This window comes from Rutidosis leptorrhynchoides, chromosome 11 (assembly GCF_046630445.1).
Source record: "Rutidosis leptorrhynchoides isolate AG116_Rl617_1_P2 chromosome 11, CSIRO_AGI_Rlap_v1, whole genome shotgun sequence".
NCBI lineage: Eukaryota > Viridiplantae > Streptophyta > Magnoliopsida > Asterales > Asteraceae > Rutidosis > Rutidosis leptorrhynchoides.
Genome location: NC_092343.1, coordinates 223,710,413 through 223,733,809, shown reverse-complemented (window position 1 = coordinate 223,733,809; position 23,397 = coordinate 223,710,413).

The window sequence follows — 23,397 nt, the reverse complement described above, 5'->3', positions numbered from 1 at the left end:
ATTTATCCCATCCGTTTCCAAAATCAATCACACATGCCCTGAGCATGTCTTCAAGAGTCTGAATTGTTCTTTCACTCTGCCCGTCGGTCTGCGGATGATATGCGGTACTCATATCCAAACGAGTTCCTAGTGCCTCCTGTAGTGATTGCCAGAACTTTGAGGTAAATCTACTATCACGATCAGATATAATAGAAATAGGTATTCCATGCCTTGAAACAATTTCCTTTATATACAATCGTAATAGTTTCTCCATTCTATCCGTTTCCTTCATAGGCAAGAAATGTGCAGACTTGGTGAGACGATCAACAATCACCCAAATGGTGTCGTATCCCCAGGCAGTCTTTGGTAACTTCGTGATGAAATCCATGGTAATACCATCCCACTTCCATTCTGGGATTTCTGGTTGTTGAAGTAACCCTGACGGCTTCTGGTGTTCTGCTTTGACCTTAGAACAAGTTAAACACTCCCCAACATATGTTGCTACGTCTGTCTTTAAATTAGGCCACCAATAACGTGTCTTAAGATCTTGGTACATCTTTCCAACTCCAGGATGTATCGAGTATCTTGTCTTATGTGCCTCGTTCAATATCAACTTCCTTAATCCACCCAACTTCGGTACCCAAATACGATTTGCAAAATATCTAATTCCGTCTTCCCGTATAATGAGTTGCTTCTCATACTTCTTCATTATTTCCTTCTTTATGTTTTCTTTAGTAAGTGCTTCTCGTTGAACTTCTTTGATTTGTGAGTTGAGATTCATACGAATTTTTATGTTCATTGCTCGAACTCGAATTGGTTCTCGTTCTTTTCTGCTTAAAGCATCAGCCACCACGTTTGCCTTCCCGGGATGATAACGAATTTCACAATCATAGTCGTTTATTAACTCGACCCACCTACGTTGCCTCATGTTCAATTGTTTCTGATCAAAAATATGTTGAAGGCTTTTATGATCAGTAAACACAGTGAATTTAACCCCATACAAGTAGTGTCTCCACATCTTCAATGCAAACACGACTGCTCCCAATTCTAGATCATGCGTCGTATAATTTCGCTCGTGAATCTTCAATTGTCGGGATGCAAATGCAATAACTTTCTTCCGTTGCATAAGAACACAACCAAAACCTTGTCGCGAAGCGTCACAATATATTTTAAAATCATCGTTCCCTTCTGGTAACGATAAAATAGGCGCTGTAGTTAACTTCTTCTTTAGTATTTGAAATGCGTTCTCCTGCTCCGAGGTCCATTCATATTTCTTCCCTTTTTGCGTTAACGCTGTCAACGGCTTAGCTATTCGGGAAAAATCTTGAATAAACCTTCTATAATAACCGGCTAACCCCAAAAATTGGCGTATCTGCGTTGGTGTCTTAGGAGTCTCCCATTTTTCAATAGCTTCAGTTTTTGCTGGATCAACCTGAATTCCTTCGCTATTAACAACGTGACCAAGAAATTGCACTTCTTTCAACCAGAAAGCACACTTAGAAAATTTAGCATAAAGTTGTTCTTTTCTCAACAACTCCAGTATCAACCTTAAATGCTCTTCATGCTCTTGCTCACTCTTGGAATAGATAAGAATATCATCAATGAAAACGATAACAAACTTATCTAAATACGGACTACAAACTCGATTCATGAGGTCCATGAATACAGCTGGCGCATTCGTCAATCCAAACGGCATAACTAAAAATTCGTAATGACCATAACGTGTCCGAAAAGCAGTTTTCGGAATGTCCTCTTCTTTAACGCGTAGTTGATGATAGCCCGATCTTAAGTCGATTTTCGAATAAACACATGATCCTTGCAATTGATCAAATAAGTCATCAATTCTCGGTAGTGGATACCGATTCTTGATAGTTAACTTATTTAATTCACGATAGTCTATACACATCCTAAAAGATCCATCTTTCTTCTTAACAAACAAAATTGGAGCTCCCCACGGTGAAGTACTCGGTCGTATGAATCCACGGTCCAGTAATTCTTTTAACTGACTTTGAAGTTCTTTTAGTTCGGACGGTGCAAGTCTATATGGAGCACGAGCCACTGGTGCAGCTCCTGGTACTAAATCTATTTGAAATTCTACCGATCTAAATGGAGGTAATCCCGGCAATTCTTCCGGAAAAACTTCAGGAAAATCTCTTGCCACAGGCACGTCGTTGATGCACTTTTCTTTCTTTTCGACTTTATTAACATGTGCTAAAATAGCGTAACATCCCTTTTCTAAACACTTCTTGGCTTTCAAACAGCTAATGAGTTTTAGCTTTGAATTACCCTTCTCTCCATAAATCATCACCGGTATTTTATCCTTACCAGGAATACGAATTGCCTTCTTAGCACAAACAACTTCCGCTCCTATTTTGGACATCCAGTCCATGCCGACTATTACATCAAAACCTCCTAATTCCACGGGTATTAAGTCGATTTTAAACGTTTCTCCGGCTAGATTTATTTCACAATCACGACAAATTTTATCGGCTTTAATTAGTTTACCATTAGCTAACTCAATCAAGTACTTAGCATCTAGAGGTAATGATGAACAATTCAATTTAGTGTAAAAATTTTTACACACATAACTTCTATCGGCGCCAGTATCAAATAAAATAGATGCTGATAAGTTATTAATGGTAAACGTACCCGTAACAAGCTCCGGGTCTTCTCGTGCCTCTCTAGCATTAATAACAAACGCTCTTCCACGTGCAGGTCCGCCATTCTGATTCGGGCACTGGCTCTTATAATGACCTTGTTTTCCACACCCAAAACAAGTAATGTTAGCCAAAGCAGTTCTATTTGCGTTGGTGGCAGGAGTCTTGTTACCATTTGCATTTGTAACGAGAGCCTTACAATCTTCAGCAAGATGTCCCTGTCTATTGCATTTAGTGCACAACACACTGCAGTAACCAAAATGATGTTTGTGACAACGGTTGCATAAAGGACTTTGTCCTTTGTAACCAAAGCCTGAACCGCTACCCGCACCTTTCGGGGTTTCTGGTTTCTTAAAAGATTGCTGTTGGTAACCTCGATCATAATTTCCGTTCCACTTCCTTTTGTTACTCGATACCTTCACCTCAGTAGTGAATGCTTTCTTATCCAGAATGACCTGATCCATTAACTCGTTCGCCATGGTTATAGCTTCATGAATTGTCTTAGGTTTCGACGCCGTAACGTTTGCCTTGACCTTTTTGGGCAAACCACCTTTGTACATTTCAATCTTCCGTGCTTCGGTTGGAACCAATTCAGGACATAGTAAAACCAATTCCATGAATCGCTGATTGTAGTTGGTGATTTCAGTACCAACTACCTTCAAACTTCGTAACTCATCTTCTAACTTAATAACCTCATTCCTTGGACAATACTCGGTGATTATCATCGCTTTGAATTCTTCCCATGGAGTATCATAAGCTACATCTCCTCCTACCGCCTTCACATAATTCTTCCACCATGTGAGTGCACTATCTTGTAAAGTGCACGATGCAAACTTGGTCATGTCTTTTTCATCACAACCACTGATTTTAAACACCGTCTCCATCTTTTCTATCCATCGGGTTAAACCGATCGGTCCTTCCGTTCCACTGAATGATGAGGGCTTGCAAGCTTGAAACGTCTTGTAGGAGCATCCTACACGAGGATTTGGATTAACTGCAGTAGCTCTTGCAGCTTCGACCCATAGCATTCTATCGTTGACTCGCTGGTTGATGAAGTTCTCGACTTCTTGTTCTGTCATTCGGTTCAATCGCGCCATTTCCTAATGAAAGAAAATAATTATTCACATGGATTATTATAGATGTAGTGTGTATTTATAGTACATTTATAGCTTGTTAATAATATGAACCAGGTATTATTATAAAAGCCTTTTCTTCTTATTAGCGTTTTATAATTATATCTTGGGTAGTACCTACCCGTTAATGTTCATACTTAATAGCTTAGTACAGAATCAATTACTACAATCTAAATAATACTTAACCATGGAAAATTATTGCATTTCATACTTCGCTATTTTACATATGCTTACATCAAACTTTAAACAAACCACACTAATAATATTATACAAAACATTATGTGATTCCATGGTTTAATACGGCAGCGCATCATTTGGTCTATTTCCCAAAACATTTATGTCCAGGGAATCCCCCAAACGCGAATCCTAGCTGTCTCCCTACGTTTTGGCTGAGGTGCCGAAGTACTAGATGCGGGGATAGCACTAATAGGAATAGCGGGGATAGGGGTAGTAGTGTTTAGTGGAATTGGTGCCACTTCATTCTCATTAAACTCGGGATTTGGATTTTCTAATTCACTAGCTTTTCGTTTCTTTCCTAGTTCGAACTCGTCTTTTGTAATTTCCTGTATTTCTTCCTCGGGTTCACTTTCCTCCTCGGGTTCACTTTCCTCTTCGGGTTCACTTTCCTCCTCGGGTTCACTTTCCGATATTTCTATAGTTGGTTCATCCGGAAATTGTGAGTCTTCCCCAAAAATACCACTTTCGTCATCGGATATGTTAATGACTGAAACACAATCTGAAGGTTCTGATTCGGAGTCGCTGAATGTGATAATAAGTTTCGAGCCCGACATCTAACACATAACAACTAACCCATTAGTACTTACATAATATTTACATATAAATTTTTAACCAACAGTGATAAGCAATGGTTTTTAAAATCAGACCCGGTCAAAGTCCAGACTTTACTAATGTATCCTAACGACTTCTTGGTTAGACACACTAATGCAAACCTGGTTCGCTAAGACCAACGCTCTGATACCACATGTCATAACCCGTCCTTAACCATAAGAACGCGTTAGATAACGTATGATTTCATTGCGAGGTATTGACCTCTATATGAGACATTTTTGAAAGAAAACTGCATATATTATACATTACAAACCATAACCATTATTTTTGTTACAAACTTAAGACAATAAAAAGAAGATTAACGTTTAGCGATAATCTTCGACTTACAAACTTTACAAATGATGACAACAACACGGTTTCTAGCATATTTTACAATACAACATCTCGGATATGCAGTTTTATTTTTGACACAAACATGCGTACGCAAGATCCTGGTTAGATCCAACATGATGCAGCGGAAGCTTTAGAAATCACCTGAGAATAGACATGTTTTAAAAGGTCAACATAAAGTTGGTGAGATATAGGTTTAGTGCCGGCAGCAATATATATATAGACCACAAGATTTCGTATATAAACAATTTAATAAAAGTATTCTAAGTGGTTGAGCACTTGGTAACCATACTTAACATTTTCACGTCGCATATTCCCTTTAATATGAAATCTTACTACACCGTACCAAGTGTAGTCACAAAACGAAGTACTGTGCAACCGTTGAATACTGGTCGTCCAGTCCGGTTGGGGTTGTCACGCCCGATAGATCTATCAACAGGATTCGCGTTTACAATACCGCTGTAAATATTAGTTACCAAGCTACAGGGAAGTATGCCAGTGGTACAACTCAACGTAGAACATATTTTTCAGTTACTTGTGTCCATATCGTAAAACATAAAATACATGTATTCTCATCCCGAAATATTTAGAGTTTAAAAGTGGGACTATATACTCACTCTTGTCTTGATGATATATATAATTTGACTCGGTCTTCCGGTTGATATCACGAACCTATCCATATATAATATATCAATATGTTTTCATTTTTAAACAAACGTTATAAATATATACTTGTTATACTTTTAATACTTTGAATAATTCCTTAGTCCGTAGTTAGCAGTCCGATGTTAGTAATTCAATTTTAATGGTTCATTTTTAGATGTTTAATATACCCGCAATGAAATAAATAAAACCCCCAACGAAATCAATAAAACCCCATCGTATATGTGTTGGTCGAGATTAATCTTGACCCATGGTACCGGTGTTGTCAAATGACGTGTTGCGTACATAAAGTACCGGTGTTGTCAAATGACGTGTTGCGTACAAACATGAGATCTTATGATTAATCTTCTCGTATTGTTTACGGGTGATCCTGAACCATATAAAATTGAATTATAAGTACATATATATAAAATATCATGTTATCTTAGAAATATGTGATTTATATCATTTTTTTCCAATTGATCCCGTAGTTGAAATGATCTAGGATAACCAATTTTGTTTCGGTCATAGTTTCTTCGTTACAAATCCGTTTTCGTTGATTCAAATTGCCATCTTCTTGGATCGAGTTCTTCTTTAAGACTATGAACTGTAAATACCTTGGTTTGTATTCAAAATCATACGGCATAAGTGAAACATTAGTGAAACATATGAAGTTAAACATTTTTGTTACAACAAAATCATTTAATGACCATTTTTCCAAAAATACTTATACTTTGAAAAACCAAGTTTTACCTTGTTAAATTAACATATAAATAAGTTATGTTACATGTCTTGAAGTATTTTAAAAGTTAAGTTAGAAGGATCTATTTAGTTTGCAAACAAGTTTGAAAACATTCAAACTATGTTCTTGTTGTTAAACTTTTGTACCACAAAATAAGATAGCTATATATATATGAATTGAATAAGGTTATGAACATAGATTCTACCTCAAGTTCCTTGGATAAGTTTGCTGTAAAAGAGGAGTAAGAAGCTAGAATCAAAAGGGTACTAGAGGTGGATGAAAGATTGGAAGTAAGTTGGTGTTCTTGGAGGGTTTTCTTGAAGTGTTTTTGTATGGTTTTCTTATGGTGTTTTAGTATGGTTTTTGAAGCTAGATCTTCTTGGAAACTTTGCTGAATTGATTAAGGGTTTTAAGGTTTGTGAAAGAGTGTGTGTTTAACTAAAAATGAGGTTAGAAAATGAACTAGAAATGGTGATACTTATAACCTAAAAAAAACATGTATCATGTAATACATGATAAGATTTTTAGTTTGTAATTTTGTTAATTAGTCAAGTAATCATCCAAAAGTAATTACCTAGCTCTAAGGGCATGAATAATGGCTGGTTAGGTGGTGATTTTGATGTGTATTTACTATTAGTAAATACGTATAGGAGCTAGGTATGATACGAGTACAAATACTCTAGGTATACGTATAGAAATTTTGTGAAAAATGAAATGAGGATTCAAATATAGCTATCTTTTGTGAATACACTTATATGGTTTTATGTATTTAAGTTCTTTAAAAGTAATTAAATACATTACTTATACAATATATGTATAACATTATAAGTCTTAAGTATATATGTCAAATAACGTTACGTATTGTTATCGTTTTGAAAACTTAAGTTAGTAGTTTCAAAATACAAATATAACTTGTTGTTATTAATATAAAATGAGGTATTAAAACATTCTTTAATCATGTTAAATATGTATATATACATATATATACACAAACGTATAATTATCATATATTGTATAGTTCGTGATATCATCGGTCAAACTAGACGGTCAAACGTTGTGTAAAACTCTTTTCGGAAATATAAGTCTCGACAATTTGGATTGCTTATCATGTTGGTAAGGTTTAATTTATGTAAATATTAATCTTATAAGTATAGTATGATCGAAAAAGTGCGGGTCGTTACACAACTGGACGCCGTCCAGATAACTGGACGCCGTCCAGATAACTGGACGCCGTCCAGAAGTACTGTCCCAGAAAAAAAAATTAGCATGTTTTTGGATGGATAACGGGTTGGGTCGTTACAAGTGATATCAGAGCATGGTCTAAGGGATTTAGGTGACTTGACATAGGTGCCTAGACTTAGACTTTTGTGTGTGCTTAATTATTGCGAACTTGTAGGATTACGGGTCGGAATGGATTATAGTTAGTGTCTTGTTTGTAGGTGGACTAACGTTTATATTGGTAATGCGGATATTATTAATATATTATTGTGTTGTGATAATAATTCTTGTGTGTGCTTATATCGTGTAGAATTTTGTTTGTGTTTGGTTATATCATCGAGCGAGACGGTCGTTGTACTAACGAGTTGAGACGACGTGAGTGCATAATAAGGACTTGCAAACCTTATTACAGGTGCAAATCGTGTCTAACAAGTGATGTACGACGAGTGTTTAGTAAGATGGGGCGGTGCTGTGTGTGTGGTTTTATACGTTCGTGATCAAATTGCTTTGCATTCCTTAGAATGGCGACGGGAACCGGGATCGAGACGAACGATTTGGAGTTTAACGCTAGAGTTGTGACCGCCATTGCGGAGCAAATGAGTGCGTTTCGAGAAGAGATGGATAGGAAGTATTCCGAACTTCAGTGTAGTGGTGAAATGTAGCATTGTCTTAAGAGCTTCATGAGGACTAAACCCCCGATGTATGACGGGAAATCGGATAGGGCGAGGGATTGGTTGGATGGTAAGATTGATCTTGTCGGTGGCGAAACGTTTATGACTTTATCGTGGGATGAATTTAAGGAGGAATTCTTTGAGGAGTTCTGGACTTCAGCCGATTTGTGGGAGTTGCGTAATGAGTTGCGAAATTTGCGACAAGGATCTATGGATTTTAATACTCTCAAGAAGACCTTTATGGCGAAGGCTCGTTTTTGCCCGGAGTATTTGGGGAATGATCGTTTGTTGATGGGGAATTTCTATCGGACCTTGAATGATGACTTGAAGAGTAAAATTAGTCGAGGTCAAGCGAAATCGTTTGCGGAATTATTCAACTTGGCTAGAGGTTTCGAGTCGTATTCACGATCGAAGAAGGGTGAACCTTCAAGTGAGAGAAGGGTTGTTTCGTATGGTGCTTCGAGTAAGAGGACTAAGGGTCCGAGTGTGAGCACGGGTGGTACACGGACGTGTATATCGGATTCTAGTGCATCTAGATGTTACAATTGTGGCATGAGGGGTCACAAGTATTGGGAATGTTCGGTACCAAAGGGTGATGGCATGGTGTGCTTCAACTGCCGAGAAGAAGGACATCGTAAGTCGAAATGTCCCAAGTTGGCGGGGACGGGTGCGGCAAGAAGACGTTAAGGTACGTTTCATTTTAATAAATATGTCCTTTGATTATTTATTATGTGCCGTTGAGTTTGAGTTATTAGATGCATTGTGTTGTGCATGTTATTGATGTGGGTGACGTTCCTAATGGAAGTACCCTATGGTGACGTTGATTGTCGGGCGAAGCGCGTAAGACTTGGTGCAACCAAACATTCCTTAGTATTTGGGAAATGTTTCTACCAAGCCATGGAAATGGGTTTTGGTGTTCGGTTGTTAAGCGCGTGTTCGCTTTTGTGTTGAAGTTGATGAACCAAGAGGTTCGACGGGTGAGATGAAACCCGAGAAATCGAGTGTTGATCTCGATGCATGTTGGTAAAGGAGTCTACGTAACGCGACATTAGGTGCCTCTTTTATACCTACTAGCGTAGTGTTCCACTCCGATTGTGTTGCGGTTACATTGTACTTAGGGTACCGGAAACCCTTAGGTACATGAGTGATCGGGTGAAATTTGACAAACTAAAGCAATTGGATGATTACGAGGGTATGGTTTATGTAATCGTGGTACACTTTTAGTTCGAAGTGTTTAAGGATTGATTGAAATCCTTCGTGTGCTCAAGGTTGGAGCAAGATGTGGTGATGGGTCATGTGAACCCAATTGGTTGGTAAAATCTACCTTTGGTAGCATTGTACGATTGTACAAGATGCGGTAATGGAACGTAGTTCCAAGTGGGGGAGTTACACTCCAGCACGAAGAAGTTTTAGTGTGAGGTTCGGATGATGCTTTTGGTAGATCCGGAACTTGTGTTGGGACATAGTTTTGGTCGATTTTTGGTAGGGTACAATTTCGGTTACATTGTACTTATGGTTTAGATTTAAATTATCACCGAGGTGGTAATGTGGTAAATCTCGTTGAGAGATAATGGATGTGTTTGGTGAGTAAGGTGAAATCCCTCGGTTAAGGGATGTGCGTATCGGATTCTCTTCTAAAGAATTAGTGTTTTGTGCCTATGTTTGATAGAGGTAGTTCTTGCTCGATTGTGTGGATGGTTAGTGGTGTCCGTTAGGGTTCACTATAGTGTAGCAGATTGCGATGTTGCACTACTCGTTGTTTGAGGCCAAAAGTGCGTATGTGATTGGTGAAGCATGACCTTCGGGGTCCGCTGACTTCATCATGGGAGTAGTGTTATATTGGTGAAGCATGACCTTCGGGGTCCGCTGTCTTCATCATGTGAGTGGAATAATTATATGCGTGCGTATATGATGTATTTATTTGTTGTATTGTGAGATGTGAAGTGTCGATGTGCTAAGACACCACATTTCACGTGACGAGTGAAGTGTCGATGTGCTAAGACACCACTCAAAGTAATATGACGGGTGAAGTGTCGATGTATTAAGACACCACCCGGAGCGAAGTATCGATGTGCTATGATGCCGCTCCAAGTAAGATGAAGGGTGAAGTGCCTATGTGTTAAGGCGCCACTCGAGGTGAAGTATCGACATGTTAAGACGCCACCTCAAGTAAAATGAAGAGTGAAGTGTCGAAGTGTTAAGACACCACTCGGGGTGAAGTGTTGACGTGTTAAAACGCCACCCAGGGTGAAGTATCGACGTGTTAAGATGCCACCCGTGGGGTTAGTGTATGACGTGTTAAGTGCACTAACGGTTGTTATGAACACCGATGGGAAATTTAAGTACCATTCATGTGTTGAGATTTGGAAGTGGATCGCGTGTGTATGCGGATTCACGATGAGGCGTGTAGTTTCGGTCATATTATTGTGGAAGTGAGTCGCGTGTAGTTCGGATTCACAAATAACTCGTGTGATTTCGGTCATTGTATTCGGAAGTGAGTCTCGTGTAGTTCGGATTCACAAGTGACGCGTGTGGTTGCGGTCATTCTATTGGGATAGTGACTCTCGTGTAGTTCGGATTCACTAAGGCGCGTGTAGTTCGGCCAATCCCGATTGTTGTGCGGTGGAGGTGGTGAGTCGCGAGTGGTTGCGGATTCACTAAGGCGCGTGTAGTTTTCGGCCAGCCTTCATGATGTTTGATCTATTGGTTGTTTTATACACCAATGGTGGGGTCGTAAGGACCATGTTGTGTGAACTATCGATTGTTTTATACACCGATGGTGGGGTCGCGAGGACCATGTTGTATGATTAGTGATGCGATAGCCGTGTTTCGCTCACATGCTGTTACGGGTGTGACAATAGTTGATTTTGTACACCTTGGGATCTAGTGTTGCCATGATCGTTTTGGGCGCTATCGGTTTTAACCGTTGCTTATGACGTCGCGATAGTTGCGTATTGGTCGTATTGAGCACTACAGTGGATGTTGAGTGGTAAGTGTTATCCGTCAGGATTCGATTTTATTTGGTCTTCGTCGGTTTAGATGGTTGACCTTATTTTGGTACGTGGTTACTTTAGCAGAGTGCTTGGTATGAGTACGCTAAAGGTTTGATATCTCGGTTCGAGACTGGATGAGTTTTCCCGATGTGAGGGAATGAGCGAGGTTGTAGTGCTCGGATTGTGGATTTGATGAATCACGGGTGACGATTTTTTTGTTAAAGGCAATTCATTGGGAAGAATTACTTAGGAAAGTCGGATTGGGACTTATGTTGAGGACCGTTGAGTGTGGCCTTGCGAATAAATGACGCAGATCACGAGGACGCGATCATGTCTAAGTGGGGGAGAGTTGTAACACCCTGTTTCAATTTCAGTTGATTGGGACGCCGTCCAGGATTCGGGACACCGTCCAGCAAAGAAGAGCTGGACGCCGTCCAATATTTGGGACGCCGCCCAGTTGGTCTGTCGGGCCAGCTGTGATATTTTAGTTTTTAATAAGGGATATGTTGGTCTTTTCACTTGGTGGCCGGTTTTAAGTTACAAATGGGCAAAGGTTGAGCTCATTCAACCTTATCTTCACCAAAATAAACACTCTCATCCATATCTAGTGAGAGAGGAGAGTTTTAGAGAGAGAGAACTTGATTTGGAGAAGAATGAGTCGGATTCTCGCCAAAGCTCGGGTTCTAAAGTTGTTCATCTCGCTCCTAGCTACGTTGTGGTGGTATTGGTAAGCTCAAACTCCGAATTTCATTTGTTAGATTTGATATTCAAGTTAGGGTTTTGAGCTAGTTTGTTGTAAAACCCTTTTTGATGATGAAGTGGGTTCATGGTGACTAGTTATTCTTGTCACTTGGCGGGTTTTGGGTTGGTTGACGATTTGGCCTTGATTAGGCTTTGATCTTGAGTTTAATCACTAGGTTTAGTGATTATGGAAGTGTTGGAACACTTTTGGATGTGCTTGGTTAACTAATTTTGAAATGGGTCAAAATTAGGGTTTTGGTGTCAAAATGGGTGAGACACGTGTTTAATACTTGTGTTAGGGTTTTATCGGTGTGTTAGGACCATTTTCACTCGTGTTAGTGAATATTGGTTAGTTTGGGCGCGTTTTGTGCTTGGGAGTGCATTTGGGTCGAAATTGCACTAAGTGTCACTTGAGTTGGTTTGTAAGTCAACCCTAATTGTGTTGTTGTATTTGTGATAATGGAATAGGTACATTCCATCGGCGTGTTGCGGATTATCTCGGTAGCATTCATCAAGGCGACAAGGTGAGTGTTAATATCCTATGTGCATATGTATGTGTAGGATGGGTGCGGGTCGGGTGAAGTGGTTCTCGATTATAGAGCTCACTTCACATATAGGTGGATTTGATGGACTTGCGTTTAGGTCCAATTGGCACGGTTGTGCATTTTGGTTGACCACCTTTGGCGACGTACACGTTTTGTGTGTACGTTATCACACGTGTTTGTGATGTGGAGTATATAACCCCAATGGCGAAGGGTTGATATTGTTGTGATGTGGATAACCCCGATGTGGTGCATTTTATAATCCCTTGACCGTGGGTTTTGAGTTGGAGAAATGGATCACGTGTGGATGCGGATTCACGATGAAGCGTGTAGTTCGGTCATCTTATAGGAAGTAAGTCTCGTGTAATTCGGATTCACGATGACGCGTGTAGTTCGGTCATCTTATTGAGGTAGTGATCTCGTGTAGTTCGGATTCACTAAGGCTCGTGTAGTTCGGATTCACTAAGGCTCGATGTTGTTATGGAAATGAAGATAGTAGTCTCGTGTGGTTGCGAATTTACTAAGGCTCGTGTAGTTCGGCCAATCTTCATGTGGTAATCGGTTGTCAATTCTCGGTATTGGGTTAAGGGGTTAACCTTAGATGTTTATATATGGTTGTATATATATATTAATGTATTGTTGTGATGTAGCTAGCCCTCCGGGTGTAGCTATTTGGCGTTGTTCACCTCGTCGTGGGTGGACTTATATTTGTCGTTGTATCTTAGCTTGTTGCTTAGTGATCGAACGGTATGCGTAGACTAGCTTGCCTTTATGTTTGGATGCTCCGGTATGCGGTATTTGATTATTTGTGTGGCGTGTCCATTTTATGCATATATATGTATGTAGTATATTATCACTCACTAACGTTAGCTTACCCTCTCGTTGTTTACATATTTATAGATTGTTTGGATGCGGTGGCTCGGGTAAGCGTGGGGACTAGTGAGCTTGCGTAGTTTGCTTTAGAAAACTTGCTTTTGGTTCGATTAGGATTGGGTAGCGTATCCCCAATCCCATGCTCGGTATATGTTTTGTATAAACTAAATTGGGTCGAAATGGTTACTTTGTGGTAATTTGCGTCGATGTGGGCCCGGTGTTGTAAAACTCGGTTTTATTATGGAAAACTCTTAGTTTTAATTATTATAACATATTGTAAAAGTGTTTTGGTTTAAAAGTGTCGGGAAGCGGGTTTTCCGCTCGCGTGTGGTTGAAAAACTGATCAGAACTTTTTAGTACAACTGGACGCCGTCCCAGATGGCTGGACACCGTCCTGGTCTTCACAACTGGACGCCGTCCAGATAATTAGACGCCGTCCAGAAGTACTGTCCCAGAAAAAAAAAATTAGCATGTTTTTGGATGGATAACGGGTTGGGTCGTTACATTCTATATGCATTTGTTAATGTCGGTTACCAGGTGTTCATCATATGAATAATTTTTATGCAGATTGCATGTTGTTTATGAGAAATGGAAATATGAAATCTTGTGGTCTATTATTACGATTTGATAAATATAAAGGTTAAACCTATAACTCACCAACATTTTTGTTGACGTTTTAAGTATGTTTATTCTTAGGTGATTATTAAGAGTTTCCGCTATTGCATGCTAAATAAAGACAAGATTGGAGTCTGCATGCTTGTATAATATTGTTTAAAAACTGCATTCGAAGACTTAAGTTGATGTGTAATATTATTGTAAACCATTATCTAATGGTCGTGTGATAACGCTATATTTCAGATTATCATTATTTGATAATCGTCGTAATGTTTTTAAAACCTTTAATGATAAAATAAAGGTTATGGTTGTTTTAAAAATCGAATGCAGTCTTTGAAAAACGTCTCATATAGAGGTCAAAACCTCGCAACGAAATCAATTAATATGAAACGTTTATAATCATTATGAACGGGACATTTCAATGCTTGAAAGGCGGAGGGCAAGGGCGGTCAAGGGCGGGTACCGATACGAGTGGTCTTAGTAAATATAACATGATTCAAAACCTACAAAATCACATAAGCTAGCATGAACAGGCATTCAATCCCAATTGTAGCACAACCATGCTCTTTTCTTAACATTGACGTTGAGAATTGCATTTATGTTTGCCCCAATTGAATTGTCAATGAAATTTGACTTAAGGCTAAAGAAAAATTGGTTCAAGGTGCTAAAATGACTAAATTCAGCGTGTTCATTAAGGACATTTGTGTTCTTTTTCGGTTTCATGTATCTTGTTTCGATGTAGTCTTTGGTGTTTGTATTGCTTAGTTTCATCTTTTTAGTTTGCTTTGGTTTCGGTTTAGGTTATGTGAGGCTCGATAGAGATAGTTCGTTGGTAGCCGCTTTCTAGGTACGAGCCTCACTAGAGTTTCTCTTTTGTACTTCTTGTAGAATCCGTTTTCTTTTCAAAAAACGTTTTCTGTTTATAAAAGTTATTTTTCGCTAAAAAATGAAATTTGTGCGATTAAATTGTTGTACTCTGAATCATGGTGACCACCTACGACATGCTACATTAAGTTCGTGATGGTTAAAACGAAACCACAATAAAGTTGTTCAGTATTACCTTTAGTTGTTTAATTTCAACGTTACTCATGAATAATCGGTGATGGTTCAAATCCTTGAGAGAGGTTTTCTCCAGAGTTCTGTTGTAGTGACAAGGTGCATGTCATAAGCCACTTGGTTTAACCTAAAGCATAGCAGGTACGCGTTGTGCGATGGTATGTGATGAGTTTCCTTATAATGTGTGAGTAAAGTGTCATATGATCGCGAAGGTGGTTAAGTCCCCACTGAATAATGCCAATACTTCTATTCTTAAAAAAAGGTCGAGACCATTTAGTTTTGTTGTATACACTTAAGATCATATCATACATACCAAAATTAACTATCAACTATAAATACAGAACTTTAAAGAAAAATGGATACTAAATCAAAGATAAAAATTAGAAGATATGACTTGTTAAAAGTTTATAGGTCACGATATTTGGGCCACTTGCCATCCGCAAAACTGCAAAAGGCATTCGTAATTCGCAGATGACTGTTGTGAATTGCGAACTCATTTTTGTACTTTTTTAAAGACAAAATGTTAAAGGAGAGCATTTTGAAAGATAAAAAAGTACACAACAAAACTCATTACCACATGAGTGGTGTATAGAGAGATGAGATTTATACAATCCTTTCCCTTACCCGAGAATAAAAACAAGTCATTTCTCCACCAAGAATGAAACACTCTCAAAAGTAGAGAAAGTCATCCCTCTCTCTATTCGACGGATAAAGAGATTCCTTCCGAGTGGACCTCCGATAAATAAGTAGGAAAACTTTTTAAAATTAAAATAGTAAAATAAAATTGAGACGCCATGAAAATGTTAGAATTAAATTTCCATTGGTTTTAAATCCTTCCTGGAATTCAATTTAAACTTTAAACTGCACTCAAAACGCCAATAAATGGACGTTTGTTGTTTATTTAAAAATAGAGCCGAGAAATAAAAATAGATAGATAAATACTCCGTAAATAAACAAGATATACGGAGTATATTTTTAACCATGTAATGTAATTCAGTTTTTTTTTTTTTCTTTCTGAACGGCGATATCGACGCTCTCATTTGTCATCCACACACGCGTTAGGAGGAAACCCAATTAGCCACGATGTTGGCAGTATCAATAAAGGTGGGGAAACCCCAAAGACCTTCCAAATCGCATTTGATGTTGGCAGTACTATAAAAGGTTGAAAACTTACTACTTAGAGTGAAATTCTAACCTTGGTTGACACTATCTCAACTTGAATCCGACCTCATACCACTCGAGTCAAGTTTAGTTAGTTAATCTAATTCAGTTTTTGTATTATATATGATTCACATAGTTCATTTAGCTTAGACTGTTTTTAACCCTGCCTGTGACATCACAGGCAGATTTGTACTTTTTAGCTCAAAAAGTGCATCTGCGTGTGACATGTAGTGACCCGAACTTTTCCATGTTTATATATATTAATTGAGATTGATATTTACATGATTAAATTTTTCCAACATGTTAAGCAATCAAACTTATTAAGACTTGATTAATTGAAATATTTTTCATATAGACAATTGACCACCCAAGTTGACCGGTGATTCACGAACGTTAAAACTTGTAAAAACTATATGATGACATATATATGGATATATATATAGTTAACATGATACTATGATAAGTAAACATATCATTAAGTATATTAACAATGAACTACATATGTAAAAACAAGACTACTAACTTAATGATTTTTAAACGAGACATATATGTAACGATTATCGTTGTAAAGACATTTAATGTATATATATCATATTAAGAGATATTCATACATGATAATATCATGATAATATAATAATTTAAAATCTCATTTGATATTATAAACATTGGGTTAACAACATTTAACAAGATCGTTAACCTAAAGGTTTCAAAACAACACTTACATGTAACGACTAACGATGACTTAACGACTCAGTTAAAATGTATATACATGTAGTGTTTTAATATGTATTTATACACTTTTGAAAGACTTCAATACACTTATCAAAATACTTCTACTTAACAAAAATCCTTACAATTACATCCTCGTTCAGTTTCATCAACAATTCTACTCGTATGCACCCGTATTCGTACTCGTACAATACACAGCTTTTAGATGTATGTACTATTGGTATATACACTCCAATGATCAGCTCTTAGCAGCCCATGTGAGTCACCTAACACATGTGGGAACCATCATTTGGCAACTAGCATGAAATATCTCATAAAATTACAAAAATATGAGTAATCATTCATGACTTATTTACATGAAAACAAAATTACACATCCTTTATATATAATCCATACACCAACGACCAAAAACACCTACAAAAACTTTCATTCTTCAATTTTCTTCATCTAATTGATCTCTCTCAAGTTCTATTACACATCCTTTGCTAGCTCACTTCCAATCTTGTAAGGTGATCATCCAACCTCAAGAAATCTTTGTTTCTTACAGTAGGTTATCATTCTAATACAAGGTAATAATCATATTCAAACTTTGGTTTAATTTCTATAACTATAACAATCTTATTTCAAGTGATGATCTTACTTGAACTTGTTTTCGTGTCATGATTCTGCTTCAAAAACTTCGAGCCATCCAAGGATCCGTTGAAGCTAGATCCATTTTTCTCTTTTCCAGTAGGTTTATCCAAGGAACTTAAGGTAGTAATGATGTTCATAACATCATTCGATTCATACATATAAAGCTATCTTATTCGAAGGTTTAAACTTGTAATCACTAGAACATAGTTTAGTTAATTCTAAACTTGTTCGCAAACAAAAGTTAATCCTTCTAACTTGACTTTTAAAATCAACTAAACACATGTTCTATATCTATATGATACGCTAACTTAATGATTTAAAATCTGGAAACACGAAAAACACCGTAAAACCGGATTTACGCCGTCGTAGTAACACCGCGGGCTGTTTTGGGTTAGTTAATTAAAAACTATGATAAACTTTGATTTAAAAGTTGTTATTCTGAGAAAATGATTTTTATTATGAACATGAAACTATATCCAAAAATTATGGTTAAACTCAAAGTGGAAGTATGTTTTCTAAAATGGTCAGCTAGACGTCGTTCTTTCGACTGAAATGACTACCTTTACAAAAACGACTTGTAACTTATTTTTTCGACTATAAATCTATACTTTTTCTGTTTAGATTCATAAAATAGAGTTCAATATGAAACCATAGCAATTTGATTCACTCAAAACGGATTTAAAATGAAGAAGTTATGGGTAAAACAAGATTGGATAATTTTTCTCATTTTAGCTACGTGAAAATTGGTAACAAATCTATTCCAACCATAACTTAATCAACTTGTATTGTATATTATGTAATCTTGAGATACCATAGACACGTATACAATGTTTCGACCTATCATGTCGACACATCTATATATATTTCGGAACAACCATAGACACTCTATATGTGAATGTTGGAGTTAGCTATACAGGGTTGAGGTTGATTACAAAATATATATAGTTTGAGTTGTGATCAATACTGAGATACGTATACACTGGGTCGTGGATTGATTCAAGATAATATTTATCGATTTATTTCTGTACATCTAACTGTGGACAACTAGTTGTAGGTTACTAACGAGGACAGCTGACTTAATAAACTTAAAACATCAAAATATATTAAAAGTGTTGTAAATATATTTTGAACATACTTTGATATATATGTATATATTGTTATAGGTTCGTGAATCAACCAGTGGCCAAGTCTTACTTCCCGACGAAGTAAAAATCTGTGAAACTGAGTTATAGTCCCACTTTTAAAATCTAATATTTTTGGGATGAGAATACATGCAGGTTTTATAAATGATTTACAAAATAGACACAAGTACGTGAAACTACATTCTATGGTTGAATTATCGAAATCGAATATGCCCTTTTTTATTAAGTCTGGTACTAAAGATAGATCTATTGGGCCTAACAAACCCCATCCAAAGTACCGAATGCTTTAGTACTTCGAAATTTATATCATATCCGAAGGGTGTCCCGGAATGATGGGGATATTCTTATATATGCATCTTGTTAATGTCGGTTACCAGGTGTTCACCATATGAATGATTTTTATCTCTATGTATGGGATGTGTATTGAAATATGAAATCTTGTGGTCTATTATTATGATTTGATATATATAGGTTAAACCTATAACTCACCAACATTTTTGTTGACGTTTTAAGCATGTTTATTCTCAGGTGATTATTAAGAGCTTCCGCTGTCGTATACTTAAATAAGGACGAGATTTGGAGTCCATGCTTATATGATATTGTGTAAAAACTGCATTCAAGAAACTTATTTTGTTGTAGCATATTTGTATTGTAAACCATTATGTAATGGTCGTGTGTAAACATGATATTTTAGATTATCATTATTTGATAATCTACGTAAAGCTTTTTAAACCTTTATTGATGAAATAAAGGTTATGGTTTATTTTAAAATGAATGCAGTCTTTGAAAAACGTCTCATATAGAGGTCTAAACCTCGCAACGAAATCAATTAATATGGAACGTTTTTAATCAATAAGAACGGGACATTTCAGTTGGTATCCGAGCGTTGGTCTTAGAGAACCAGAGGTTTGCATTAGTGTGTCTTATCGAGATTGTTAGGATGCATTAGTGAGTCTGGACTTCGACCGTGTTTACTTGAAAAATGATTGCTTAACAAATTTTGTTGGAAACTATATATTTTTAACATGTGAATATTATGTGATATATTAATCTCTTAACGTTTTTGATATTATGTGATAGATGTCTACCTCTAGAACAAGTCCCATTGACTCACCTAATAATAATGAAGGGTCAAATGTAAATTGGAATGATTCGTGGACTGATTCACAAGTTCCCGAAGAGGAACCGAAAGAAGAGTCGGAACCGGAAGAAGAATCGGAACCGGAAGAAGAATCGGAACCGGATGAAGAAATAGAACCGGTGGGGGAAATAATAAAATGGTTAAGTAAAAGAAAATCCTCAACCAACCGACCAAGGTTAATTATGGTCAATGGTTTTTCGCCAAGGAAGCAAAATATTGGGAGGATTACCAATTCTCCGATGAATCGGATTCCGACGAGAATTCCGATGATGTTATAGAAATTACCCCAACTGAATTTAAAAAGGCAAAAGAAAATAATAAGGGAAAGGGCATAAAAATAGAGAAATCTAATTCCAACCCCGATGAACTTTATATGTATCGTCAACCCCTGAAGTCCTTAAGTTGTAACAATGACCCGGGAACCTCTAAATCACCAGGTTTTTCTAAACCAATGTGGAAAACGACGGCTCGTATTAGGGGAACATCATATATCCCTAGAAACTTGGCAAAACGAACCAAAATCGAAGAAGAAGAAACAAGCGAGTCGGAATAAGATAGTTGTATTCGTGTGGTGTAATATATGTAATATAGTGTGCTTATGCTTTATGATATATGTAAAAATTGCTTGTATTAATAAGTATTTTTTTTTATGAATCTAACTCTTGTCTATTTTACAGTATAAAAACACAAAATGGATAGACAACCCAATATTTTAAGAGACCTACCCGGAGACATGATTGATGAAATCTTGTCTAGAGTCGGTCAGAATTCTTCGGCACAACTATTCAAGGCGAGATCAGTTTGTAAGACATTCGAAGAACGTTCCAAGAATGCCTTGGTTTATAAAAGGCTTTCGTTCGAAAGATGGGGGATATCACATTGGGAAATCTATAAGTTACGATGTGTTTACTTTGACGCATATATTACGGGGAACCCAAATGCTATTTTACGCAATGGGTTAAGAAATTATTTTGACTCAATATATCCGAATATTGGACTTCGTGATTTAGAAAAATCGGCTAACATGCAACATAAAGAAGCATGTTATGCTTACGGATTAGTAATGTTCGCTTCTCACCAAAGTGAGAACAAGAACATCGGGCTATAACTACTAAACAAAACGTTCCCACAAGTGACGGAGTCGGTAATTGGGGTAAGAAATGAGGTTTTTAGATTGTTACGGGACTGTTGGACATTACGTAACCCTCGTCCCTTTGACGACGTTACAACACGCTGTCTTATCAACGGCCATAACGGTTATGTTCCACAAGACCAAGGATGGGAAGTATTCCTAGTAAAACCAGAATGCATGACTTGTTTCTGGACGTATGAATTGCGTGTCTTTATTGCCTTTGCTGAACGACTTGTGTACTAGCTAGAATTATCTTCACAACCATCTTGTATCAAATTTATTGTGTGCTATATTTCATGCTATATGTAAAATAAGCGGTATTGTAAGTTTGTAAAATATTGTGTAAAAGTTTGAACGCGAAATATTATTATAATCAGTTTTTCATATAGAATTGTAGTAGTTGAATTGTATATTAGCTACTAAGTATGAACTTAACGGGTAGGTACTACCCGAATTTAAACTTATAAAATGCTAATATGAAGAAAAAGCTTTTATAAATGAGTTCATATTATGCTACGAAATACTATTAACTACTCTTAATATTCTGTATGATTAACTTGTTCCATTTGACTATTTTGAAGGAAATGGCACCGACTACTCGACACACCGTGAATATGAATGAAGAGGAATTCCGTACTTTTCTAGCTTCAAACATAGCCGCAGTACAGGCTGTGCTACATACCAACAATAACCTTGGATCTAGCAGTACAGGAAATCGTGTAGGATGCACCTACAAAGAATTCACTGCCTGCAAACCTTTGGAATTTGATGGAACCGAAGGACCGATCGGATTAAAACGGTGGACCGAGAAGGTCAAATCGGTGTTTTCCATAAGTAAGTGTACTGAAGAGGACAAAGTGAAGTACGCTACGCATACCTTCATAGGTTCTGCGTTAACATGGTGGAATACCTATCTAGAGCAAGTGGGACAAGACGATGCGTACGCACTACCGTGGTCAACATTCAAGCACTTGATGAACGAGAAGTACCGTCCCAGAACCGAGGTCAATAAGCTCAAGACAGAACTTAGAGGGTTACGAACCCAAGGATTTGATATTACCACATACGAAAGACGATTCACAGAATTGTGCCTATTGTGTCCGGGAGGATTCGAAGATGAGGAAGAGAAGATCGACGCATTTGTGAAAGGATTACCGGAAAGAATCCAAGAAGATATAAGTTCACACGAGCCCGCCTCCATACAACAGGCATGTAGAATGGCTCACAAACTAGTGAACCAGATTGAAGAAAGAATTAAAGAACAGACTGCTGAAGAGGCCAATGTGAAGCAAGTCAAATGAAAGTGGGAGGAAAACGGTGATAAGAATCACCAATACAACAACAACAGCAATTACAACAATAATCGCAACAGTTATCCCAACAATCGCAACATCAATCGCAACTAGAACAAACGGCCCAACAACAACAACAACAACAACAACAACAGCAACTACAACAATCATCCCAACAACAATAATAACCGTAACAACAACCACAATCAGAAGCAGCTATGCCAAAGGTGTGAAAAGTATCACTCGGGGTTCTGCACCAAATTTTGCAACAAGTGTAAAAGAAATGGTCATAGCGCGGCGAAGTGTGAGGTCTACGGACCAGGAGTTAATAGAACGAAAGGAACAAATGGTGTCGGAACGAGTAATGGCGGAGCAAGTAGTGTCAGAGAAAGTTATGCCAATGTAGTTTGTTATAAATGTGGAAAACCGGGCCACATTATTAGAAATTGCCCGAACCAGGAGTACACGAATGGACAAGGCCGCGGAAGAGTTTTCAATATTAATGCGGCAGAGGCACAGGAAGACCCGGAGCTTGTTATGGGTACGTTTTTTATTGACAATAAATCTGCTTACGTTTTATTTGATTCAGGTGCGGATAGAAGCTATATGAGTAGAGATTTTTGTGCTAAATTAAGTTGTCCATTGACGCCTTTGGATAGTAAATTTTTACTCGAATTAGCAAATGGTAAATTAATTTCAGCAGATAATATATGTCGGAATCGAGAAATTAAACTGGTTAGAGAAACATTTAAGATTGATTTGATACCAGTAGAGTTAGGGAGTTTTGATGTGATAATCGGTATGGACTGGTTGAAAGAAGTGAAAGCAGAGATCGTTTGTTACAAAAACGCAATTCGCATTATACGAGAAAAAGGAAAACCCTTAATGGTGTACGGAGAAAAGGGCAACACGAAGCTACATCTTATTAGTAATTTGAAGGCACAAAAACTAATAAGAAAAGGTTGCTATGCTGTTCTAGTACACGTCGAGAAAGTACAAACTGAAGAAAAGAGCATCAATGATGTTCCCATTGCAAAAGAATTTCCCGATGTATTTCCGAAAGAATTACCGGGATTACCCCCACATCGATCCATTGAATTTCAAATAGATCTTGTACCAGGAGCTG